General features: G+C 35.0%; 1 pseudogene across 1 annotated transcript in view; it reads right to left on the bottom strand.

Moving 5' to 3' along the window:
• Positions 1-13,521, bottom strand: part of LOC143529989 (lysine histidine transporter-like 8) — a 132,141-nt pseudogene extending 118,620 nt beyond the window's left edge. The window contains exon 1 of the transcript XR_013134766.1: positions 13,508-13,521. The product of XR_013134766.1 is annotated as a lysine histidine transporter-like 8 (transcript). The remainder of the gene's footprint in view (positions 1-13,507) is intronic.
• Between the last annotated feature and the right edge of the window lie 12,366 nt (positions 13,522-25,887).

Below are 25,887 nucleotides of genomic sequence, written 5' to 3'. Positions count from 1 at the left end.
CCTAAAACTTATTCCATTTCTTTATAATCTTTTAGCATGCCTCCACTAAGACCGCGCAAGAGCATCAACCGACATATGGCTGCTTTTATCATCAAGCAAATGGCCGCTGTGATTCCCGAAGTTGTAACTCAAATCCAAGCTACCCAACCTCCTCCACCCGTTGTTGCACCCGTTGAACCCAAACCCGTATCCTACCCATATAAGCAATTTACTAGTACTAACCCAACTGAATTCTGGGGTACGAACTGTGCGACTACCTTGTTTCAATAGTTTGAATCTATGGAGAATGTGTTTAGATATAGCGAGTGCCCCGAAGCGAAAAAGACAAATTTCGCTTCAAGCATGTTTAGAAAAACCGCTATAACATGGTGGGGTAGTGTCATGCATCTCCAAGGGTCGGAAACGGATATGGCTCTTCCATGGTCCGACCTCAAGGCACTCATGATGAAGAAGTTTTGTCCCAAACACAAACTTCAAAAGCTTGAGGAGGAATTTTGGAACCTCAAGCAAGATAGTGGTGATAACGCCGCTTACTCACTCCATTTCCACGAGTTGAGCATTCTCGTCCCTCATTTGGTTACCCCGGCTGAGTGTGAGCTTGGCAAATACATTGGGGGTTTACCTATGCAAATCCGGGACTCAGTCATGAGTAGCAAACCCGTGAATCTTGAGGATGTCATTACTCTAGCCGGTGCGCTATCGGAGAATCATGTGAAAGCGGGTACCCTAACCCTCAAGAAACCAAACGAAAAAGCCAAACCCGAGCCCGCACCACAAGACAAGGTTGAACCCGCACCACAAGCCATTAACTACTCCAACTCTTCCCGTCACAACAATAACAACAACAACAACAAGAAACCCAAAACCAACTACCGAAACTATGCCGTTACCCAACCCCAACCTCAACAACAAACCCAAATTCCACCCCAAACCCAAAACCCTATACCGGTACCGCCCCACTATGCAACATTTGCCAACTCCATCACCTACCAAACATGCCTTGTCGCCATTGTACCATTTGTAACCGACTTGGTCATCTCAACACCACATGCTGATCCGCACAACGAACCAAACCTAACCAATCAAACCAACCAAGAACTTTTTCCCAAAATACTCAACACCGATATGCACTGTCACACCCCGACTAGCACAATGCGGAAGCGTAAAACGGGAATGTAACAGACACCTCTGATATCAACACATTGTTTATAAAGAAACATTACAAACTAATTTACAATATATTACATTTCTTTGTTCTATCATTGTTTTACAGCCTAGGTGATACAAACAAAACTAGTTCATTAACTATACATTCATACTACTAACATCCTTGCCTCTATTTACATAGCATCAACCACACACTTCAGGTAAGTAACATATCACCAAATTACTTCGATTTAGGTACACCTGAAAAGCAGTTTAAAACGGGTCAACTACTAGAGTTGGTGAGTTTCACGAGTTTTAAGAAATCAGTAGTGAGTATTCACAAGTCAACACTTGTAATCATGACATAAGTATGTATGTATGTAAATGATGTATGTGATGTAATTATGCTAAGCTACAGTGAAGCCTGGACTGTTCGTGCTGCGTGCCTCCATTTCCCACGCTCAATCAACCACTGTGGCCCCTTTCCGCCCACAACATGCCCCGGTAGCTATGTCTAACACTACATAGCCTGTTTGTATAAATATGGTCATGTGCAAACGGCGCTATGTGACAAGGCAACCAGGCCGATTCCGTTTGGGTTAGTCAAACCAATAGTACTATTCACAAGCCACCGGCTCGAAGTTAATCACTGTGATCGTGGGGACTTTCGTGTGTTAGCACTTAGATAATTCACATCAGTACATGTTTCAGGTATGTATATGTAATCAAACATGCTTTTCACCCCAAAAGTTCGTAAAACAGTTTAAAAGTGGGGTCATGAAACTCACGGTTTAGTAGATATTTGGTACTGTATCAGCTCGTGGTTTGTTCAGTCCGCTATCAGTAGTTCCTATAATCAATATTATAATAATATTAATATTTTAACATTATTATAATCTCAATACTAAACTGGGCTGTATAACTAATCTGGGTGTAGCTGGAACGCCCAGAAAGTGGCAATAGGCTTAGGTTGTGATGTTGTTCAATGTCTAATACTTAAAACCGAACTTGGCTCAGGCTCCTGTTTTCCCAGCTGGGCCAAGTTGTTCGTTTACGCGTTCAGAAAACAGTTATGGGAAAATAAGCTTGGGTAAATGTATTGATTAATAACATGATTAAGTTATAAAGAAAGATCACATACTGGGGTCCCGGATTAGCCACGGGGCCCGTTTCCGTTTATACAGTTTGATTTGAGAAGAAACGCGCACAATCCACCCGGATTGTCCAGGTTTCTCATAGAAAAGTTCATTTTTACTTAATTAGCCCAAAAATATGATTTTTGATCACTCTTGGTGTTTTGATTTTCCCGCAGGTTCACTATTCGCGAACTTGCCGGTTGTTATAAAAACTGAATTTGTTTAATATTCACATTAGCATAATTAATTAACCATTAATCATTAAATTATGAAAATTTAACCACTTATCAATTAAAATATGTAGATTTTTATAAAAATATTTCTGGAATTTATTTACTGATTTATTAATTTATAAAAATTCATTTTATCAGCTATATTTCGCCTGAAAATCGTCCGTTTACCCCAAACAATTTCCAAAAATTCCACAAAAATTCCTAAATACTCAAATCATGTCCCAAAACAACCTGTATCAATTCCAGAATGTAAAAAGCTTGTGCAATATTCTTTTCGGCCCAAATTCGGCTGTAAAAATTCACACGAACGTAAATAAACAAAACACCTTTAAACTTCTCCAAATGATACCAAAATTCATATGTGATCAAAATACATCAAATTTGAGTTCCCAGAAAAATTTCATAATTTTTGAAGTATTTTAGCTATTTTTTCTAAATAAACGTCCCAATTCGGTAATAAATTTGCCAAATATTCTCGGATGGTAGAAAAATTACCAAATTTGAACAGAGACTTATTGACATGGTCTCTAATGTCCCTCCAAAATTTCAAGTCCTAAAAATATGCACATCACAACCTTAACCTAAATAGCCCGTAAGCGAGTGTTTCGGCATTACCTTAGCGGGTTTGGCTCGTTTGCGACCTTTTAATCAAGTTTTCAGGTTCTTGTGCTTCTAAGCAAGCTAGGTACAAGTCTTATATCACAAACCAATCAATATTTCATCAACATAACAGCCCTTAAGTTAGGGTTTCGGCTAGTGTACAAAAGCGAACTTTTGAACCGTAAAAACGTCGTTTCAACCCTTTAATCCGTGTTTATGGCCAAAAAAACTATCAAAACAGGTTCCTTACCATGTGTATGATAAAAACATGTTTATGGACCATTTTTAGGATTTTTACACGGTTAGGAATGATTTTTAGTAACCAAGACATGTTTTTATGGTATTAAACAAGTTTAAACAAGTTCAAAAGCTTAAGTATTTAAGCTCTTACCTTAGGTTTTCTTGCTGTTTTTGGCTGGAACCGAGTTTATGTCCAGAATTTTCAAGAAAATGAGGCCAAAATATCTTGTATCTAGTTTAAATATGAAAGAACCAAAGGGGGGGGGGGTTTGCTGTTGCGATCGGACCATCATGGGCCCACTTTGGGCCCATTTTGACCCAAGTTTCTGATTTCTCAAGCCCAAACACGAAAAGCCCGGTCCAAATTTAGTTCGGGTTTGGTTTTTGGCGCGAAAACTTATCGGGTGCGTTAAACAGCGCGAAAACGAGTGTTTTTCGGCTAGTTTTGTGTAAAATTATAAAAACATACTATACGTTTGTAAAAATCAAAAATATTTTCATGGATCGCTTAAAACATTTCAAATAAGTGTTTGGTAAGTCTTTTTCGGCTTAACGGATGATACAATGCTTGGTTTGTAACTATCTTTCGCATTTACATCTATAGCGGGTAGTTAAACGAGCATATTTTCGTTTAACTTGTTTGCTATCAAACTAAGGCCATATTTCTAATGTTTTAGCTTGTATAGATCGTATATCACTTATAGATGGCCCCCCGAGATATCTGGGTCATAACCCGACCCGTTCGGTTAATCGTTCATTTGTTACGCAAAATGCGTTTATCTGCTTAAACGGTAAATACGTACTGAGGTGTACCTTGTTTTGGCTCAAATGTCACATGCACCCTACCCACCAAACCAACCTCAACAAACCCGAGCTTGCTATAATTGCGGTGACCCTAACCATTTCCGCAACAATTGTCGTCGCCTCATCCTTACTAACCAAACCATGACCGCACCTTACTACCAAACTCAAGCTTACCAAGTTCAAACCTACCAACCTCAACTTTCCCAACACAATGCACCACTCATCCAACCCATCCAAGCCATACAAGCACCACCTCCTCCACCACCGCAAGCACCTCAAGTCAACCAAGGCAATCAAGGATGAGCTTTCATGATGAATGTTAATCAAGCTCAAGCGGCAAACGATGTTGTGAACGGTATGTTTTTAGTGAACCAACATTTGGCTTCCATTTTATTTGATACGGGTGCCGATAGAAGTTTCATTTCTTTGAAATTTGAGTCGAAAATTGCCGTGTCTCGAACCAAGCTTTCCCGGTCGTTTTCTATTGAAGTCGCCAATGGGAACTCCATCACCATAAATTCTGTCATCCGCGATTGTACTCTCGTTCTTGCTAACCATAAATTCTCCATCGATCTCATCCCAATGCAAATGGGAAGCTTCGATGTCATAGTAGGCATGGATTGGTTATCTTTGCACCGTGCCGAAGTTGTTTGCTTCGATAAATTCATTCGCATTTCGTTTGTCAACGGTAAAATCCTTAAGGTCTTCGGAAAAGCTACTTCGAGAAGGCTTAATCTCATGTCGTGCTCTCAATCGCAAAAATACTTACGCCAAAAGTATGCTCCGCTCCTAGCTCTCTTGGCGACAAAAGACAAAAAGGAAAGGAAAATCCAAGATATTTCTAATGTTCTTGATTTCCTCGATGTCTTTCCTGACGATGTCACCGGTCTTCCACCCGTTCGTCCGATTGAATTTTGAATCGATCTTGTGCCCAGCGCGATGCCCGTGGCCAAGGCTCCTTACCGTTTAGCCCCGTCAAAAATGCAAGAATTATCGAACCAACTCGAAGAACTTTCCAATAAAGGTTTCATTCGTCCTAGCTCTTCTCCTTGGGGTGCTCCTGTTCTCTTCGTGAAAAAGAAGGATGGTTCGTTTCGTATGTGCATCGATTATAGGGAACATAACAAACTCACCATTAAAAATCGTTATCCCTTGCCACGAATCGACGACCTATTCGACCAACTTCAAGGCGCAACTTGCTTCTCCAAAATCGATATTCGATCAGGTTATCATCAATTGCGTGTTCGCGAAGAAGACATTCCAAAAACCGCTTTCCGTACTCGATATGGACATTTCGAATTTTTGGTTATGCCCTTCGGGTTAACAAATGCACCCGCGGTGTTTATGGACCTCATGAACCGCGTTTGCAAACCATTCCTCGATAAATTCGTTATTGTCTTTATTGATGACATTCTCATCTTTTCCAAATTCAAAGCCGAACATGAGCATCATTTGCGTTCCATTCTCAAACTTCTTAGAAACGAACGACTTTATGCCAAGTTCTCCAAATGCGAATTTTGGCTCGAGCAAGTTCAATTTTTGGGACATATCGTAAATAACAAAGGTATTCATGTTAATCCCGCTAAAATTGAGGCCGCTGAAGGATTGGAAAACTCCAACGACTCCCACGAAAATTCGATCCTTCCTCGGTTTAGCTAGATATTATCGACGTTTCATTCAAAGCTTTTCCAAAATCTCTTTGCCTCTTACCTCCCTCACTCATAAAGGAAAACCATTTGATTGGGGTTCGAAGCAAGAAAAATCCTTTTGTACTCTCAAGGACATGCTTTGCAATACTCCCATTTTAACCCTTCCCGATGGAAACGACGATTTCGTGGTATTTTGCGATGCCTCTCATCAAGGTCTTGGTTGTGTCCTCATGCAACGAGGTCAAGTCATCGCTTACGCATCAAGGCAACTTAAGGTTAACGAGAAGAACTACACGACTCATGATCTCGAACTTGGTGCCTTTGTTTTCGCTCTCAAAATCTGGAGACATTACCTTTATGGTACGAAATGTGTGGTTTTTACCGATCATAAAAGCCTTCAACACGACGATGGGCCGAATTACTTAGTGATTACGATTGCGAAATTCGTTACCATCCCGGTAAAGCGAATGTTGTCGCCGACGCCCTAAGTCGAAAGGTTAATGTTAAATCCGTTCTGCTTCTAAGCATTGTCGTTCAAACCGATCTTCAAATTCGAATCTTCCAAGCTCAACGTACCTCCGTTGAAGAAGGTAACATATACGACGAAATGTCATGTGGAGCCGAACTTCAACTCGAAACCAAACCCGATGGTCTTTTGTACTTTCTCAATCGTTTGTGGGTTCCAAATCGCGATGACCTTCGTACTTGTATACTCGACGAAGCTCACAATTCGCGATATTCCGTTCATCCCGGTGCGGATAAGATGTATTTCGATCTTCGTGCTACCTTTTGGTGGCCGGGTATGAAAAAGGACATAGCGTTATTCGTATCTAAATGTCTTACTTGATCAAAAGTTAAAGCCGAACATCAAAGACCTTTTGGTCTACTCGAGCAACCACCGATTCCCGTTTGGAAATGGGAAGACATTGCTATGGACTTTATCACTAAATTACCCAACACCCAAAAGGGCAACGATAGCATTTGGGTGATCATCGATCGTTTGACCAAATCTGCTTTTTTCTTTCCGATCCGCGAGAAGTATTCTGTCGAGCAGCTTGCTCAAATCTATGTTCGAGAAATCGTGTGCCGACACGGTTTACCATTGACTATTATCTCTGACCGTGATGCTCGTTATACCTCTCATTTTTGGCGTTCACTTCAAGAAGTTTTGGGAACACGTCTCGATCTTAGCACCGCTTATCATCCTCAAACGGACGGTCAATCCGAACGTACAATACAAACTCTCGAGGATATGCTACGAGCATGTGTTCTTGATTTCGGTGGGAATTGGGATTCTCACATTCCGTTCATTGAGTTTTCTTATAACAATAGCTACCATTCGAGCATTGAGATGGCTCCTTTCGAAGCTCTTTATGGTCGTAAATGTCTTTCTCCAATTAGTTGGAACGAAGTCGATGAAGCTCAAATCACGGGACCCGAAATGGTTCAAGAAGCCACCGACATTATTGATCAAATCCGTAAGAACCTCCTAGCCGCTAGAAGTCATCAAAAGAGTTACGCCGACAAACGGCGAAAACCGATCGAATTTAATGTTGGCGATCTTGTCCTTTTAAAAGTATCTCCTTGGAAGGGGGTAGCCCGTTTCGGAAAGAAGGGTAAACTAGCTCCTCGTTTCGTTGGTCCATTTAAAATCCTTGAGCGTGTTGGAAAAGTAGCTTAACGACTCGAACTACCGGAAGAACTTACCGGTGTTCATCCGACATTTCATGTTTCAAATCTTAAAAAGTGCTTAGCCGAGGGTAATCTCCATATACCTCTCGAAAAAGTACATGTCGATGAGTCGATGGTCTTGGTTGAACGACCCGTTGAGATCATGGATCGCAACGAGAAGAGAACCAAGCGTAGCTGTATTTGGTTAGTCAAAGTTCGATGGGAATCACGGCGCGGCGCGGAATTCACTTGGGAGAGAGAAGACAAAATGAAAGAGAAGTATCCACATTTGTTCGCAACATCGTCTTCGTCTTAATTTCGGGACGAAATTTCCGAAAGTAGGGGATACTATGACATTCGTCAATTTCGGGTCTTGTTTGTATTCGTTTTTGTATTTGTTTATTATGTAAACCGACCCAATTTGTAAACCGAAGCTTATGTTATAATCAAAATGATGGATTTATGTTACAATATTGTTTCACACTTGTTGGGTCTTGAAAACATCCTACCTTTATTTTTATTTTTATTTATTTATTTATTTTTTATTATTTTTTTTTTGTTGTTTTGTGTTTTTGTCTTGATCCATTTTGCATGAAAACTCTTGTGTCTCACACCCATATTTTACCACCAACATTACCCTATATATACACCACCTTTCCTCTTCATTTTTTCTTGCTACAACTCCAAAAGAAAAAAACTCTCTCAAACATCAAAGATTCAAGGTTATCTTCTTAAGTGTTCTTGAAGGTTTTTAGTCTTTCATCTTAATTAGTTTATGTAGCCTTATTAATACTTGTTTATGGTTGTGCAACATATATATAATATACACCCCTTGTTTACCTTTGGTAGTTACTTCTCCGATTCCGGTCGGTGAGGTTTCGGACCTCATAAGGCAAGGCTTCATGGAGGACTTCGTTTCCTTGATATATATACATCTATATAACTTGTTCATACATATTAATCTTGCTTATTTTAGTTTGTTGGTCATGTTTACAAGTTCCATGGTTATGGGTTTTTAAGAGTCTATGCTTCGGTTTAACCGTAAATAGCTCTAAACCGTAAACCGAACTTTGTTACTAGTTTAGTTAAATAATTGTTTAAACATACTTATTGTTATATCTAAGTTTCTAAAATCATTTTTACAAATTCTATGGTTATGGGTTTGCAGAATCTTACCTCGGTCTTAACCCGAAACACGATCCGAACCGAAAACCGAACTTTTGTTTAAAGACTTTATTGTTAACTTTTGGTTGTAAAACTTAAAGTATTTTTTTTATTTGTACATTATTATACAAGTTCTTTAGTGTTTGGACATGTGAAAACCAAACCGATTCTTATTCGCTTAAGACACACAAGTGTTTTTTTTAGCCATCAAGACTTGTATATTTCTTTAAAAATAGTTACAAATTGATTTTAAATATTTTCTTAAGTACATGGAAATGTTGGATCCAACTTGATCTCATAACAAAGTTTGGACCGACAAAACCGAACACTCGCTTAACGTGCGTTGTTAGTTCTAAAACAATGGAACTACATACTTGGTTAAGTCTTATTAAATTTTATTGAGTTATCTCATAACATTCAATATTTTGGAAAGTTGACTTTGGGTTTGACCAATTATCAAGACCCGAACCGACAACCCGAACACTCGATAAAAAAAACCGTTTTAGTATCTTTATTCCAAAGGGATTTGCATTCTTGCATTTTACCCACCTTATTACTTAACATAGGTTGAGTAAATATTAAGGTTAGATACTTTAACCCGGTTTCGAGCAAACTTACATTTTTAAAGAGTTATTATTATAAATTCTTAAATAGTTACATTTTAAACCTTGAACTTTAATTATTTACATTTCTCAACATTTAGTTTGTTTAAAGACCTTCAAGACAACCTTTCTAAATTCAAGACTTCTTTTCTTTTTAGGCATTGTGCGTTAAACTCGTCGTTCCGACAAATCTCCAAATTATCATCTTTCAAGTTTACTACTTGAAGGTGAGTACTTCATACCCCATTTTCCATCTTTTATTTTGGGGGTGACATTTCATACTTATTCAACAAAATGATTTATATTTGAATCTTAAACCACAAACGTAATTGTATACTTTACCTAAATAATTGCTCGATTTGGTGTTCTATGCTTATATGCCTATGTGTTTATCGCTTTTGGTTGGTGGAACTATAAAATCCTAGACTATTTGGCATCCCCTTATAGCAAGGTGTCGTTAACGTAATGCAATTAACGATAACTATAAAATCCTAGACTATTTGGCATCCCCTTATAGCTAGGTGTCGCTAATGTGTTTAGCGATATCTATATATCCAAATTACCACTTTTATTTATCGTTTCGTATGCAAGTTTTGTGGCTATCTTTATTATATACTAATATGATTAAACTTATGAATTGCTCACCAACCTTTGTGTTGACAAACTTTATTTTATGAAATGTTGCAGGTTTGCATCTTGGTTGATTTATGATTGTGAAGAAAACGACATCAAAGACCTTAGGATATTAGTAAAAATGAACAATATCAAATTTGCCATATTTTGTGATATCTTGTTTATGGTTATTTTATGGATAATTGTTATGTGACATTTTCGATGTTGTGAAATGAAATGAGTTTATTAAATACTGTCACTTTAATTAGTGTCATGTGCTTATGGACAATCGTTACACCTCGGCATGTTCCGCCGCCTTTGGTCGGGGTGTGACAACGTTAACAATCTAAAATATATATGTACAAATAAACCAAACATCAACCACTACCTGACCATCATCGCCACCTTCTCCTTCGTCGCCGTTGCCGCCACCACCCTCACCATGGCACCGCCACCATTGCCGCCTCCTTCGTCGTTTTTTATTTTGGTAAAAAAATATTTTAAGGACGGGGTATGTTTGTCATTTCTATTTCGTTTATGCTACTTTTCATATCTACCAAACAACATTCGTAATTATTACTTCTATTCCCATAGGTTAATCAAACAGGACTAAGGAATGATAATGATCATTTCATTCATTTATTCATTCCATTCTCTCGTCCATTTCTTTCTCTCTTCAATCCATTATCACATATCAAACAGATTTTAAGATATAAACTAGAGAAAATACGGTGGAATGAGAAGTTAAGTCATAAAGTAATTGAGATAGAAAAAGAAAAGATGTGTTTGAAGAAAAAGTTGAGCGAAGAAGAAAGTGAGAGGAAAGATTTCCAAATTATAAGAACCAATACCGATAATCTTACTGGGTCGGAACTCTACGTGGCGTTATATTTGAAGAGAAAAGTCATTAAAAATTTTGACATTAATATGTAGTTCTTAATTTGTTATATATATATTTTTTAATTAATGTTATGTAATTTATACTCTTTTTAATTAAGCTTATATAACTTTGGTTTATTTACTAGGAAAAAACGCTAAATATTAAATTAAATTGTATCAAAATAATATTAAAAAAAAAAGAATGGAAAATGAAGGATATAACATAGATAAAGTGGTGCAGTGAATGCCGGAGAAGTTTCTAAAATTACGTTTAGGTGGTGAAGTATACAAAATGGAAAATGGTATGCGTATGCATAGCCTGGGTATCTCCCGTGATTCAAAGCCTGTGATGTCTTGACTACTCAACATCCAAAAGGGGATGGCTCCAGTAGAGGAGTCGTCTACTTCGGCTTTAACTTTGTTTCTCAGAGGCCAATTTTCCAAACGAAATTGATGGATCTCTCTCTCCCTCTCATATATATATATATATATATATATAAGGTTAAATGGAAATCCACTTGAGTTGCGAAAACCCTATGTAACATCGTTTTTTTTGTTACATGTAATATATGTTGTAACATTTAATACAAAACATCAAAAAAAATGTTTTGCTATTTTTTAACATTTTTTTACTAATTTTTATATATGTTTTCAGGAGAGAGAAAAAGTTATATTTATATTTTTTATTCACTTTAATTGTGGACCACAAGATTTAAACATTAATTAAAAACACGTGGTTGAGAATGAGTTTTTAGAGTTTTCACAACTCAAGTGTGTTTTCATTTTATACTTAGCCTATATATATATATAAAGCATGAATGATGGGCAAAATTAAGGGTGTAATTTTAAGAGTTCTATAACTCACAAAGCACATATTACAAAGTTCAAGATGGACAAAAAGGTCATTGCAACATCAAATATAACGTGTGTCTCCATAATCAATTAAAATAGTTACAATTTATTCCCTTTAAATATGGTTAACTTCTGTAAATTTTAAATATTCTTACATAATTACCCCCTCATCTTTAACACTCAATTTGACAACTTTATTTAAAATTCTTATTCTTTATATATATTTTAATATATCATGCTATAAAAAATTATTGGACTTACCATTGCGACGTGCATATTTTTTTTCAACGTTTCGATGTAAATTTTATTCAATATCGACTTATCAGTTATAATATACAAGTTTACTATGCAATAATGTACAAGTCAATTAAGCATTATTATAATATGGTTGGTAGTTACAAACTTTCAAATTGCACCCCTAAAACAATGAACCAATTTTCCCTTTGAAGCTATCAAAATTGAAAATTGTTTATTAAAATATTATTCTTATAATCTAATGTCAAATGAGATAAATCATAATTTCACATATTTATTTTTACTAAACACAATTAAAGCGTGATATACCAAAATCACATTTCTTTCTATATTTTTAAAATCATGTCTGTTATTTATTATATAACCAATATGTGAAACATCATTCCACTTCAAAGCATATATATTTTGAATATATGAAATTATTTTCAATTATTTATGAACAAAAATGAGGAAAAATGACGAAATAAAAAAATTAAAAAATCACATAATTATAAATATTAAAACTATATATGAGTAACATAGATGCATTTTTACTTCAAAAGAATATATATATATATATATATATATATATATATATTATGTTGATTGCTATAAATGTATAATCATATAAAATAAAATTTATCATTTCATCGGTTTAACATGGCACAAACAATTATATAGCACACGTTTACAATGATTAAAATGCATGCAGTTGTTTTTTCTTATGTTATTATGTATAAAATGTTATCGCACTTCCATAGGAAGTGTTCAAATAAGAGTTTGTTTCTCGTATCACTTTATATTAGTATCCTCATGGATGTTTTGTTCGAAATTGTCAAACATATAAGTCGAGAAAACCTGATTCTTTACCTTACACCGACTACCAACTTCACAACAAACTACATATCCTCATGAATGTTCTGTTCGAAATTTTCAAAAATAAAGTAAGTTTCTTAAATTATTTCTAAAATTGTCCTAATCCTTTTAATTTATTTAAGTTTCATGATAGCATGTGTTGAATAATTCTCTTACCATTGGATAAATTTTTTTAAGGTGATGCAATTTTAGAAAAAAGAAGTTCTAATGTAGTCTATATTTAAATGTGAAACAACTTCAAGTAAAAAAAAATTAACCGTGATATATACTATATTATATAATACTATAAAACATATATGAAATAACAAAAAGGTTTATATAAAACTTAAGAGTTAAAATAATTACAAGTGTTAAATTTCGAGCGAGTCAGCTTGATTTTTAATCAACTCGAACTCAAGTTTAAGATTTCGGCTTTAATTTCGAGCTGAGTTGAGTCAGCAGGGCATTAAGTTTGAGTCGAACTCGAGCTAACCTAGGCTTGGCTCGCTAACAGCCTTTAAGTGTTGTTACCCGCTGCATCGCGCGGGCATATGGCTAGTGTGTGTGTGTGTGTGTGTGTGTGTGTGTATAGGAGAAGTTTAGCTAGAATGAGAACCTATTTAAGTTGTAAAAAACCCTATGTAACATCATTTTTTTGTTTTTTTACATATGTAATACATGTTGTTACATTTAAGACAAAAAATCGAAAAATTAAAAAAAAAAACTATTATGCTACTTTATTACATTTTTTTACTTATTTTTAAATATGTTTTCAGGAGAGAGAAAAAATTATATTTACATTTATATTTTTATTAACTTTAATTGTGTACCACAAGATTCAAACTTTAATTAAAAACATATGATTGAGAATGAGTTTCTAGAGTTTTCACAACTTAAGTGGATTTTTTATTTTATCATAACCCTGTATATATATATATATATATATATATATATATATATATATATATATATATATATATATATATATAATTTAAATTTGTTCCATGATGTGCTAAAAGTAGTTATAAAAGTATTAACTAAAATTATGTTAATCTAGATACTAATTAATAATTCTTATACTTTTAACTTAACTAAAACTACTATCCCGGCAAATGTATCGATTGACTCCAGTACAACTAAGTAAATTAAAATATCGAACCCATAAGACTCTTTAAATTACGTTAACGAGCTAACTAGACTCAAATGACTGGCATTTATTTCTTATTATTTTGAGAGGGGGGAGGGGGGTTTACTGAAAAGCTAAATTTAAACCAATTAGAACTACTAATTAATAAAACTAGACACGGCTTAACTTAGGACTCATATTTGATTCAGATAATGACAAACAACCACCTAGGCTAGAATCCCTAATGCATCAATTATCAAATAGTTGGAACATGCTATGTTATGAAACCGGATATTAAAGTATTCACTTAATGGGAAACCGAACAGGACCCTTGACTCTTCTCAAGGAGACACATGTGGAACTCTAGTAAGTTATTAAAAATACCGGTTTAACTAGACTCGCTTACGTTGCTAATTTATTTTATGACAAGTACCTTTATACGAAATCTTACCTTACAACGCGGAAATCAAAGGTAGTTTAAAGAATTCACTCGACTATATAGACAAGACAAATAAAACAAACCTAGACGAACTCCTTACAGAGAACTAAATCTAGCAATTTATCAACCAAGACCTATCACATAATCTATCACCTTACAACTATTTAGATTAGCAGCACGCTTAAATTTACTTGATTAATTATTATTGTTACTATGGTTTTAATGCAGATCAACCACAAACTAGTAAAAACACACGGTTGATGATATAACATAATCCTATTATATGAAAGACATTCACCAATGACTTTGTGAAGCAATAAAACTCACCAAACAATCTTAAGCACACATATGCATCGAATGAATAACAATAATCATAAAGTCATAAACAAACGTAAAATCCAAACTAAAATCAAATGGCAGCACAAGTTCATCATAATCCTAGGTGGTTTTAATAAGTTTAGGTTATCATTATCAAATCCAACAACTCATAAAAAGAATTCATGGTGAACATCGTAATAAAAACAGAAAACGAAAGAGTAAGGGTGATAAAACCCATGTATCTTCGATCCTGCTTGATAAGCACTTCACTGTATGATTCCTAGCCTCAAAAGCCTTCAAAATTTTGTAATACCGACTCCAATTTTTGTCCAAAAGAGATTTGGTTTGTATGCTATTATTAGGATTAAGGTAATGATGTTTATATAGGTGTTTTAACTCAAACCCTTACAAACGGACGAAACTTTTCTAGAAAAGGGGGCTCTCCGCATCGCGCATAGAGCAAATTTGACCAGCTTGCAATCCATGGCATACAATAAACAAACAAGATACCCCCATTGGACACACCGCGTCGCGTGGCCAGCTTTAGGAGAGCTGGTCGCATGGCGTGGCTTGCCTATTTCTCTCGTTTTGCGTGTCGGTTCAACCAGGTTCTATTCTAAATTGTTCTGGTTCACAGTGTTAGCTCGTTTCTTGCTCTTTTAAACACTTTTTATGTCCCAAACCTATAAAACATAATTAAGTTAGTAATATACAAATTTTAATCGAAAACGAATTAAAAACAATCAAACACAATACAAACTAAACAAGGGAAATCATGTGTTTTTTGCACTATATCATTCCACAATTTTAAATAATACAAATTAAAAACATGAATTTACTATTTATATCTATGTTGGTGAGAAATATAAATTATAGGAATATGTGATTATGTTGAAATAAACGGGCATTTGAAAGCAGTCATAACATTTATATAATAACTTACAAGTTTGGTGCCGCAAAGCCTTTATTGGGCCACTTTGCAACACCATATTGGTAGTGTTGTGTTTTTTTTAAGTTTCAGCCTGTAATGAATGTAATAAAAACTTACCGAATGTGAATTTTGTTTTTGTTCTTTTTTTCATTATTTTGTTTTAGTTACGGTATCGTGTCGAACGCGACAGAAATACACCGAATTCGCGTAGACTCACCGTGTTTTTTTTCAGTTCCAGCACCATAACGAAAACCGAACGAATGTTGATTATTGTTTTTTTAGTTCCGATACCGTAACGAACATGATGAAAACTGACTGAATTCACGTAGACTCAACCGCCTCAGGGCCCGAGATCGATAACGGTCGGGTTTTACCAACGATCGAGTTTTACCGACTGACACAACGCTATTGGTCCACCCCAATTTTTATACTTATTTTTGTTTATTTTTGTCTTAGTTCGATACAATAACGCACGTAACCAAAACCGACCGGATCTGCGTCGACTTACCGTATCAACGTTTGAGTTTACCACCACCCGGGTTTTACCAACCTGCCCAGCGCAACGCGCCGGGAAAAACACTAGTTGGAGTATAAATTGCTGTTTTTGAACGAACGGGTGACAGTCTGATGTGATAGTTGATTGGATTCTTTCGTGAGTGTTTAAAAAAGGGAAAACTGAAGTTAAATAATCCCAGCTATGGACTATTAGCAAATATCAGTCTTAACTAACGGGTTGGCTGCTATTGTCCCATCTTTTAACATATTTATTCCCAATAAGCTGCGACTAACGGAAATTTAACTCCTTTAGTCTATAGTCGCTGGAAAAATATTTTTGCCAGGAAACTCAATCTTTTTCGCCCATAGCTACCACCACCACCTGAACACCACCACCACTGGCGCGTCGCCAGAAACCTTCTCCATGTTAGGGATTTGCATGATTTTCACCGATGAACAGTCGTTCATCCCCGTCTCGTAACCCTAGTTTGTCGTCTAAGTGGTTGGGTGCTCGCCAGATTTGCCTCAACTCACCGTCCATCACCATCATAGAGTTGGTATGACCCTCTTCTTCTACCAGCACTGACTCTGACGGTGGTTATAGGGTTCTCACAACCTTTGGGGTTTTTAATAAAAAAAGGTTCCTGAAGTTCCGATCTAAGGTTACTAAGAGGTTTGGGACGAAAATATTGAGTATTCTGGCAAAAAAAGAGTTTTCCGGCTAAAAACTTTTTTCCGGTGACCGGAGACTAACGAAGTTAAGCTTCTATTAATCACGACTTGTTGGAAACAAATATATTAAAAGATAGGACCGTCAACAGTTAACTCATTAGTTGTGACAGTTATTTACCGATAGTCGATTATTGAGATTATTTAAATCCAATTTTTCTAAAAAAAGGATGTATCTATAGGAGATTATGCTATAGCACTTCCTAGTTATTTATATTCCTGCCACACTGCTCAGCCCTTCTTGATTTTTCCCATCCATGCCCATAAATCCACATGCTCCACTGACGGATACGCATGCCTTTTGATATACTTAATAATCTTTGAATTTATCAGAGTTTCTAACGTGGTGATATCATGGTGTTTGTTAATTTGTCACTAAAAACGAAGGTCAATCGCTAGCCCTTTGACTTTCCTTATGAAAGGTCATGCGTTCAAGTCTGATCTTTAGCATTTTGTTCTAGGTTGAACCATGGGTTTTAATTCCCAGTTGCCAGTTTCCTTCTTTCCTCCTATGTGGACGGATTGGATAACCAAAAAAGTGATCGTCAGAGTGATCCGCATGCTCGACCTTTGTTGTCGAAAAGAAAATCTGTCGTTTAAAAATATAAAAATAAATAATCTTCAACAATTTGGCGGATGCCATAAACGTAGTTGTCGGCTATATCTTTTAATTTAACAGTTGGTTGTTCGTTTGTTTTCCCGAAGCAATATTTATTGAGAGAGAGACAAACTCAAGTACTCAACTATGTGATGCAATAAAAAATACTTATCTCGTGAAATTTACGAAAACTTAAGGTACTTCGACTATATGTGATGCAATAAAAATATGCCCTTTCCTTCACAAAAAAAAGTACTATATTTCCTTTTTATCTTATGAATAAAACAGTTCTAGTAATTTTTTTCGATGATTTCTTAATTTTATCATGCATAAAGCCCCTCATATCACTTGTAAAATACATTTTAATCATTTTTAAATTTACATTTTAAAAAAGTCCCTTTTGATACTTGCTTTAAGCATGCATTAAAAACGTGACATGGTTAATTATCTAATTTGTATAATTGAAAACTTTGGTGCCACAAATATGCTATTTTTGTTTTTTTACATGTAACAGTGGTTTTGTCTTTAAGCAAATGCATGTTGTTGGCTGGATGGTTGTGCAAATTGAGGTAGATGCTTGTACCGATTTGTAACCCTGATTCGAATTGATTCTTTTGCAAAAGTTGGTCACATTGAAATGTGTTATTTACGTTTTTCTATATGATGTTGTGCAAAATTGGTTTTTCTTTTTTCATCTCTGATTCTCTTGCAAAAATTGGTCACACTGAAATGTGTTATTTACGTTTTTCTATATGATGGTGTGCAAACATTGGTTTTTCTTTTTTTTTTCTTTTTTTATAAGTGTGTTATTATGTTTATGATATGTTAGAATGGTCATCTTTCAACATTAACTTTACGTGGGATGGATGGTTGTGTTGTTAAGTGTAGTCGACTGAATTCGTGTAGAATCATCGCATTTTATTTACGTTCGAAACCCAATCGAATGTTAATTTTGTTTTATGTTTTTTTTAGTTCTGGTACCATAACGAACGTGACGAAGACCGACCAAATTTGCGTATACTCATCGCCTTAATTGTAACATCTCGGAAATTTTGGACTAAATTGGACAAGATATAGAAATCAAGGGTTAAAAATGAAAAATTTGGACTTCAAGACCCATCGCGCTCGCGACGGATCATAGGGAGATCCATCGTGATACGCGATGGATGTTTCACGAAATACGAGACATGAAGGGTCTGTGCTACTTGATGGACCAAGCCCAGGGTCATCACAATACGCGACGTGTTCTCCACGATCAAAGGACACGTGGAGCACCACGTGGCAACATGTGGCACGATTGACAGGCCAACTGCTAGGCTATGATGACGAAGTAGGGCTATAGCCCTACTCACGCTACGCAACGAAGTAAGAAGTAGGTCCGTCTAGATACACGACAGATTATAACATTAAAGGCGGTCTAACAAGGTCCATCGTGCTACGTGATGGAGACTTCATCGCATATGGTCCCAAATTTTTCACTATAAATATGGGGTTCAGGCTCTGCATTATGGCGTCCAAATCAGTCCCTCTCACTATTATAACACCCACGTATACCTCTGGAAACGTGCCACGATTTTGACGGGATTATTTCTCGAAGTACGTGCAAGTGCCGTTATTAAATTCTTTCAAATACCCGGCTACTAGTGGGATTGCCGCTCGCTTGAAGCCTAGGCATTTCATTCATAATACCCGCATAAAGTAAGGGTTCTGCCCGAATATTTTATCATTATATTGACTTACACATAGTCGGGGGCATAGCTTTTACCTTGATCAAATATAAAGTAAATATTAGCTTTCATAAGTGGAGGATATAATTACAATATTATTTTATTATATCAGAGAAATATAAAGTTTGAGAGACATCTTATTTAATTTGATGCTTGCAGGAAGAGGTGGCACAAGCAGTACTCTCTCTTGGTTTTTTTATCTTCTTGCCAAAAACCCCATAGCCAAAGATAAGATCCAAGAAGAGCTTGAGACGCAATTACAAAAGGAAGCAAGTAGGAAATGCAATGATATTCAAGACATTGATTTGGGCAAACTGGTTTATCTTCATGGTGGATTATGTGAAGCCTTAAGGCTTTACCCTTCGGTTCCGTTTCAGCATAAAACTCCAGTAAAAAATGGATTTGCTTCCAAGTGGTTATCAAGTAGATACTAACACCACAATCATTCTATGTTTTTATACCATGGGAAGGATGGAATCAATATGGGGAAAGGATTGTTTGGACTTTAAACCTGAAAGGTGGCTTAAAGCAGGTGGTGGGATCAAACACCAACCATCTTATAAGTTTCCCGCGTTTAATGTTGGGCCAAGAACTTGCTTGGGTAAGTCCATGAGTTTTACTCAGATGAAGATTGTAGCTGCTACAATCATATACCATTACCATGTGGAGCTGGTTGAGGGCCACCCAGTCTTACCAAGTGCTTCTATTATCATCCAGATGAAGAATGGTTTGAAAGTGAGGTTAACTAAAAGAAGTGAAGTTTGAGTTATAGGTTTGATGTCAACTGATTGTTTTACTTTTGTATTAAAATAATTCCGTCCTTTAGGGCGTCTGTGTGTGTGATTTGGGTAAAAATAAAGTGTGCTTATTTATAAATTTGATTTGATGAACGGTTGATTATGTTTTATGAAGATACGAACTCAAATTAAGTGATAATAACAGTAGTACATACCGTTTCCCAGCTTCTTAATGTCCTTGGCTAATTGGCTAGCTAATAGCATATGTTGTAAGACCTCTATACATACTTGGATCCTTCTCTTGTAGTAGAACTCTTTGATTATTCCAATCCTGCTTCAATTCTTTTGTGAAATAATCATGATGTTGTCTCCTTGTTTCCCAAGAAAATAGTGAAGAGTTCCTAGGCCAACCTTTTCAAATTTGGTCTTCTTGAATATCTTGAAATCAATAACTAATAATCTTGGCTGGGTTGCTAATTGTAAATTAAGTCGTTTACATTAAAACAAACAAATAGATCTTTGTTGTTTTCTTTTATATAAAAGGTATGCTCATATATATGGACACTTTTTTAAGTTATGTTTAGCCAAATATCCATCGATTCAACTATACCAAGCACGGGGTGCAGGTTTAACTCCATAAAACTTTCTTAAGTTTGCAGACTTCATGTTTCTCTTTTTCTTTAAATATACAAGGAGGTTGCTCTATGTATCCTTCTTCACATACATCTCCATTTAGGAATGACCACTTAACATCCGGTAATTGATATTTTGAGCAGCTGATGTGATATATAGTTGAGTGCACGGTTTCTAACCGTATTATAGTTGCAAATACAAGTTAAGATCCGGTAGAAACCGTATGCTATCTACAAGAAGTGAGGGCAAATCATGAGCATACGTTGATTAATTAAATCAAAGGCTAAGATTGATTACACATCTTCATTACAGTATATTATACTACTAGGATAGTTATTCGTGTTACGCACGGGTGTAAAATAAAGAAAATGTAATATATGTGTATCTTATATATTGTTAATAAATTGTAAATGTCATATTTGTAGAACGGATAATTTTACATAACTAAATTTAATTAAAACATAACATATATTTGATTTTGGTCAATAAAAATAAGAATATACATGTATCTATACTATATATTGACAAAAGATTAATTTTATCAAAAACTCTTAATTTTAAGAGTTTTACATGTATATATGCATAAGTTACAACCCATTGTAGAAGTTAATACTCTTTAGTAGCGCGCAGATGTTTTTTTCAAATTTTGAATACTATTAGCTGCTGTCCGCTAGAATTCAGGGTAGAGAGAGACTGCAGCCACCCTCCGACGAAGATCTGCTGAATTAGGGTTTCATAATAAACAAGATTCCGGCCACAATGATCCTCTTGCTCGCGTCACTTTCCGGCACAAGCACCAGAAGGAACATAAACTGTTTGTTGCCGCCCAGCTCATGTACACCGGTCAGATCTATTCCATACGGAGCTTTTGTTTGCAGCGTTGAGTGTCATGTTATGGACTTGGTTCGTTTGCTCTAGGGCTTGCGGTGATTACACCATCGTTTTGAGAAGCAATCCTGATAATGGCGCAACTAGGTATAAATTTTCTTACTTTTAAGTCCTAATCTTGGTTCATAGCTTTAAGTGATTAGATTTATATATCAACCGTAATTGAATGTTATTAGTATTCTATTTTATACGTTAGTTGCTTTCCTGATATTAACTTATAATCCTAGAAGTGTATATTGTTAGTGTGAATTTTGTCTTGTTGAATTAATAACCGCCCTAATATATTATATATTTGCAAATGTCATGTGATTTGGTTTATATTTGTTGATTAACAACTTTTTTTTAATTATTTTGTCATCCTAAAACTGCATACTGTGTATCAATTTTGTTAATTTTAAACAGGTCTCATGTTATGCATTTTCATTATTTCAGGATTAAAATTCAAAATCATCATATAGTTTCCATAATAGAGAACAGACGTTGACGTATCAAGATATAAAGGCTAGGCAAGCAAAAGACAAAAAAACACCAAGGTATATGTTTCATTTGGAGAGTCATAGTAATTGTTTCTAATATAAACAAACCAAAAAGCACTAAGAGTGGTTATTGTTTGAGAGATGATAAAACAATCGCAACCTACTAATACAAGTAAGTGCAAAAAAAAATAATTTTATTTCAGCTATTGTTTCTAATACAAACAAACTAAATTTGAACCTACCTTTTCAACTTGCAGTGTTTTGAAGTGAAGATTTGTGAATATAAAAACCATATGGTTTTACTATATGCGTTTTCATATTCATTTCTTTTTCTTGTGCAGAGATGTAACCTTTTTCAACTTACAGTATTACATATGTACATTTCTAGACTCAAATATTTTATTCGTAAGTTTTATTTTTCTTCATTTTTACTCTCTAATTGTTTTGAATTTTGGGTTTAGGTTCTTTTTGTTGGTAAAGATTTGGCTTATGAAGAGACAGTTACCTGGATGATCATTCTGGTGCAGCTTCAGCAAACACTACCATCATCTGCAAGTTGAAGGAAATGCATCCGGAAAAGCGCTTATCTGTAGGATTTGCTTCAAAGATTCATGTAAGTTGCATACTAATACTTTATAAAACTAGCCCTGTTCATTTTATAATACGAAAATTTTATCATATGGTGATAGGGGTAATTGCATTATATATGTACATTTTATATGCTAAAAACCATTAGGTATAAGCTTGAGGTTTTTTTGACACTGTTTAGTTGAATATCATCTTATATTAAATTCTTTCTTTTTACAACTGGAAGGGCTCCATTTACAACTACAGGATATTGCCCTCATTGTAACCGGAAGGGCTTCGTTTACATAAGGCCTCGGTTTGCAAAATGTAAGAAACCCTGATTTGTAGGCAGATTTATCTTTTTAAATTCATTGTTGAGTAATTGACTCGTGTGTTCGAACCCAAAACATCGTCAAAAGATTTGTTTGTTGACATACACGGATTGCTTGACCCAGATAGTTTTTGGCGATACTGGTCGTATGACCCATTTTCAACTTTCAAATATTTTTAAAAGTAATCTGCTTGTTTAATTAAACCAGAATATTATGTTTGTTTGATTAAATTATGTTTGGTTATCTGAATAATCAAGATCAGTGGATCTGAAAACCGAATTTACAATTGAGTTTGGTTTTTACTAATACGGTTCGGTTTTCGGTAAAATCAAATAAAAAGAGTTCGGTTAAACTTGGTGATAAATTGTTTGTTCCTTTTACGTCTAATTTAAACTTTGTTACTAAAATATGGAAAAAAAAAGTGTAAAGTGTGTTTCTTTTTATGTGCAGTTTTCTCTATTATTTACCATATTCCCCCTCAAATACTTTACCCTAATGATTCGTTTTCAGATGATATGCACGCTACCAGAGTTGTTATATGTTTTTTTTTAGTTCAATTGGTATTTGTGGTTTACTAGATTTAATTGAGTTTTTATTTATCAATCAAAATAAAATGTTACTGATGTTTACTTCAGTTATGAGTTTACTGAAACAACACCTTTATCAGATTTGGATTTTAACACCATATGTATTGTTCAATCTTCGAATTAGTTTATTACACAATATTTATGCCTTGAGTTCATGTTTTGGCAGGTTGATTATGTACCAAACTTTGATAACTCTCTTAAAGAACCATAAATGCTACGCTCGACTCCCAAACGTATTATTGACCGTTCTTCTGGGATTGCGGTGATTTTTTAAAAATACTACATTTTTACCCTTACAAATTATGTATCTATCTATGTAGTTTCTGATTTATTAGTTTTCGTTGTTAGGTTGGAATGGTAACCAATATTTCACATTAATCTTGGGGAGTTGGTTGATGCTTTATCTGTCTTAAATCATAATCTAGATACCACGGCATTTGTTTTAGTTTCTTTCTTTTCAGCATTTTGTTAATAATTTTCATACCTATTAAATCTGCTTGATTTTGTAATAGCTGCAGGAATTGCTGGAATACATGCATGGACCGGACTTTCCAACAGATGGAGTCATTATGGGAAATCCTAGGTATTTTTTCTTTTAAATATTTATGTAAAATGTTTTGATGATCATATTTCAATTTAAGGTGTTGAACTGTTGTTAATTACATCTTTCATATTAATTATAATTCATATCATATTACCATTGTGATAAATATTATTACAATTGATAGGCATGTAAACGAACCAAACGAACATGGATTGTGGCATGTTTGCGTTCTTTCATTTAACTTTAACCGAACATGAATACAAACACGAACATATAATAGAACAAATGTTTGTGTTCAAGTTAGCTTATTAAGAAAATTGGCGTGTTCGTGTTTGTTCATGTAGGTTCGTTTAAAACCTAATCAAACAGTTAGCGAACGTAAACAAACAAAAAAAAAAGTTTTTACTTAAAACCAAATTAATATCATCAATTTGTGTTTTTAAATTATATTATTTCTATAATATTTTACGAATGGTCTTTTTGTGACCATGGTTTACAATGGTGCTCCGAGGCTTAGCCTCATGTGGGTCAAGTGAAACCTAAGCCTCAGCCAATCCGAGGCAGTCTGAGGTGTTACGAGACGGCGAGGCTTAATATTTGTTTCTGACCCATTTTACCCATTTCAATTTCATAATATTTTTAAAATTTATAAACCAATTTCTTTCCGTATTCTTTTTATTATAATTGACTGTTATTTTATTTTTTACCAACTTGGACCGTTTCATTATGAGGTACGCTTATTGTTGGTTAATATGAACAGAGACAACTGCAGTCGATGAACACTTCAATGTTCACACATTCACATTTCTTGCACAAATCTCCAGTTACCAACTTCTGTAATTAACAGTAACTACTATTCTGTTTTGCTTATGATATACAACTTGGCGTATTTTGTTTCTTTGTATTTTTTTTTTGCTTTAAAATTGTAAATTAAGGTATTAATATGTGAAGAAAATAAAAAATAAAAAAGTTTCGGGTCAAACAGGTTGTGTTCTGATCAACCCGCGAATATGCGTGTCGTGTTCAGATTCACGTGCTTGCCATGATTTTCGGTCGGGTTTGTTCAGGTCGTGTCGGGTTAGACCACCTAAGACGTCTTGTTTAACACCCCTGCTGTTAATTGCTGCAGGTTTTCCTTTCAAATGGCAAAACCTTTTTTTTTCTTTTGGTATTTGGGTTGATATGGCAATCCTTGAATAGACAATGATGAAGCAAGAGTTGAATTGGAAAGACACATTAAGAAACTAGAAGAATTAAGGCAAGCTTTAACAGAAAAGAGCAGTAGGTTTGCGTTTCAAATACTACTCTTTATTTTTATTATTATTTTTTTGTTAAGTTTGTTATATTTTGGAAATTCAAGGGATAACTACACCTATTTCATTTGTACGAGTTAATAATGGAGAATGGAGAATGCAAAGCAAGCCTATCAATTCAATGCAGTATATAAATTTTTGAAGTTTATGGTTTTAATTTATTTTTGGCATTTGTTATCTGGTATATAAAATTTAGTTTTATAGCTGATGGATGTCCTGACCAGCTAGGGCTACTAAGCAGTCGTTCTAACAGGCTGGCGGGGTGGGACCTGACCTGAACACGACAGGCGTATTTGCAGGCTGACACAAACATGGCCCATTTAACCCAAAAAGGTTTGTATCTTTTGCATACTAATATTTCATTTTGTTTTTAAAATTTTCTTTTCTAGCAAAATAAATCCCAAGTAGTTCAAGTTATTACATAATAACATTAAACAAAGACCAAATAAATGGGTTAAATGGGTAAACTCGCAAACCCATTAGGTTGATACAAACACGACCCAAACCTGTTTAGACCAAAATCAAACCTACGAATCTCATATTATTATATTTGGAAGACTTTTTGTTATATTATTTTTGAAATATTTCATATGCACATGTCCTGGAGCATTAATGGAAAAAATTGTGAATTTTGTAGGAGCAAATATGATTTTGCATTTGGACAGGCTGAACATTGAGAAAACCTTTGCATTAGATTGGAGTCTACAAATGTGGATGTGGTGAGTTTACTCTTTGTGCCAATAACTTTTTAGTTCAAAGATTCATACGTC

Source organism: Bidens hawaiensis, unplaced genomic scaffold, assembly GCF_021521415.1.
Source record: "Bidens hawaiensis isolate Kalapana, Puna unplaced genomic scaffold, B.hawaiensis_p1.1 tig00008796_1, whole genome shotgun sequence".
Taxonomy (NCBI): domain Eukaryota; kingdom Viridiplantae; phylum Streptophyta; class Magnoliopsida; order Asterales; family Asteraceae; genus Bidens; species Bidens hawaiensis.
Note: the sequence above shows the minus strand (reverse complement) of the source record. Positions and strands in the feature narration are given on the sequence as shown.